The 2,705-nt window shown below is 37.4% G+C and overlaps 1 non-coding gene across 1 annotated transcript; it reads right to left on the reverse strand.

The window, feature by feature from the left end:
- Nucleotides 1–1,059: 1,059 nt before the first annotated feature.
- On the reverse strand, nt 1,060–1,162 carry LOC136332669 (U6 spliceosomal RNA). Its single transcript, XR_010730835.1, has one exon. It is a non-coding gene; the product is annotated as a U6 spliceosomal RNA (small nuclear RNA).
- Between the last annotated feature and the right edge of the window lie 1,543 nt (nt 1,163–2,705).

Consider the following 2,705-nt stretch of genomic DNA (forward strand, 5'->3'; position numbering starts at 1 on the left):
CAGAGAAGAAGGGGGGGTGGTGGAGAAGCAAATGGGTGCTTCTCCTATGTGCCCTGGCCGGGAATTGAACCCGGGTCCCCCCGCACGCCAGGCCGACGCTCTACCGCTGAGCCAACCGGCCAGGGCCAAAAAAATTATTTTTTGTTTTGAGAAAGAGGCAGGGAGAGAGAGACACACACACAGGAACACTGAGCTGCTCCTGTATGTGCCCTGACTGGGGAGTCTAACCTGGTAACCTCTGTGCTCTGGGAGGATGCTCCAACCAACTGAACTATCTGGCCAGGGCTTCATTTTTATTGATTTATTTTTATTTTTATTTTTTTTAGAGAGAGATAGAGAGGAAGGGAGAGAGAGTAGAGGGGGAAGGGAAGCATTTGTTCTTCCACTCAGTCGTGCATTTTTTTTATTGCTTCCTGTGTGTGCCCTGACTGAGGATCAGACCCACAACCTTCTTGTTTTGGGACAATGCTCTTAACTAGCTGAGCTAAGTGGCCAGCACCTGAACTGAGCAAATTAAATATATATATTTTTTTTAATTTATTGATATTAGAGAGAGAAGAAGGGAGAGAGAGAGATGAAAACATCAGTCTGTTCCTATATGTGCCCTGACCAGGGATTGAACCTGTAACCTTGGTGTATCTCTGGGTGATGCTCCAACCAACTGAACTATGTAGCCAGGGCAGAACTCAACAAATTCTTAAATCTAAAGGATGCTGAATACCTTCAAGGTATTCATCAATTTTATATTATATATAATATTTTATAAATATATATTTATATATAATATTTTATAATATATATTTATTTTATAATATCAACTCATCTATCCAGAACATGGCAACATGTTCCTAAGCTGCTAAAATTGAGGAAGTACATATGCACACCCACATGTGTATATGCGCATGTGCACGCGCGCACACACACACACACAAAACTGTTCTGTGTAGCCAAAATAGCTGACAAAAATGTAGTAAGACTCTTGTGTTTCACTCATATAAAAACTTTAGACTCACATCCAGATTCCACTGCTTAATATATAGTGTGTTGTTTTTTTTTAAGAAAAATATCAAACACTTCATGAATTTGCATGCCATCCTTGTGCAGGGGCCATGCTAATCTTCTCTGCATTGTTCCAGTTTTAATATATGTGCTGCCAAAGCAAGCATGACATAAAGTTCTAATAAGCTTAGTTATTTAATTTCCAATCCTTGGCTGACTTGAAGGATAAAACCAGAAGGGCAAAGAAGGAAAGTTTTAGGCAAGTAAATTGACAGAACTAAGACTTGAGGAACCATATCTCAGTCAATAATGTGTCTTGTTTATATGATATAGTTACATTAAATAAAATTATGCAAAATTTATACATTCAAGTTAAAAAAGGAAGATGAGAAATAAGAGATATTTTAAGTAGAATCTATTAATTCTCAAACATTTGGCCAATTACTAACTCTCTGGGATTTTAATTCTTCATATAAAAGAAACAAAATGGGTCCTGGCTGGCTGGCTCAGTGGATAGAGAGTCAACCCAATGTGCAAAAGCCCTGGGTTTGATCCCCAGTCAGGGCACACATGAGAAGAAACCATCTGCTTCCTCTGCTTCCCCCCTCCCTTTTCTCTCTCTCTCTTCACCTCTCACAGCTAGTGGTCTGACTGGTTCAAGCATCAGCCTCAGGCACTGAGGATAGCTCAATTGATTCAAGCATCAGCCCCAGACAGGGGCTGCTGGGTGGATCCCAGCCTGGGTGCATGTGGGAGTCTGTCTCCCCTCCTCTCACTTAAAAAAAGAAAAGAGAGACAGACAGACAATTTTATGTCTAGACTTCTGTATATTCTAGAATTCTATGATTTCAAGGATGACAATAGCTTGTTAACAAAGAGACAGTCAGAAGTGCTATGTATTGTAGTATGTTCTATTTTTTATTATTATACATTTACTACTATGACACTACTATACTGCTCATAAAAATTAAGGGATATTTCAAAATGAATATAAAGTGATAAAAAAAGAAGCATTTGATTTCTTTTTTATTAAACAAGAACACTAGAAAAACAAAAGACAAGTCAAAGAAAGCTGTTCAATTATGCAAATGAGATGCAAAACCAACTTTTATTTCATTGGTGAAAATGCACTATACAAAACGCTGAAAGTACTGAAGTATCTGAACATTCCCTGATCCCCTAATTTTTGTGAGCAGTGTATTATGATCTAACATTTTGCCAACACTTAAATACTTCAGTTGTCTGGGACAATTAAGAGTGAGGCAAGCAGGGCAATGTGCTTCAATAGTATCAAAGGCATCACTCTTTCACAGCCAGAACAATAATTAATATTTGTATTCTTTCATCTAACCAGCAATTAATGAACAGCTATTATGTGCCAGGCATGGTGTTAGATGCTAAGTCATCATGAGAAATTAATTATTTTCATAAGTTTCAGGAGACAGGTGGAGAGCAATAACTAAATCAAAACTTTTAAAATATGTAAATTATTTGATCCAGAAATTCTTTCCAGAAGCTGTCCAACAGAAACTTTCATGCCAAGTGCTCAAAACTATCTGTTCAAAGATGTTTATGTATGCATTGTTTGTAAGAACAACACTGGAAATTATCTAAATGTCCATCAACAGAATATACCAAGATGAAAAGATGCCAAAGAGATAGTGCTAAATGACAAAAGAAAGATAATATGACAATTTTTTTGTTGC

The sequence above is a fragment of the Saccopteryx bilineata genome, chromosome 3 (assembly GCF_036850765.1).
Source record: "Saccopteryx bilineata isolate mSacBil1 chromosome 3, mSacBil1_pri_phased_curated, whole genome shotgun sequence".
NCBI classification, from domain to species: domain Eukaryota; kingdom Metazoa; phylum Chordata; class Mammalia; order Chiroptera; family Emballonuridae; genus Saccopteryx; species Saccopteryx bilineata.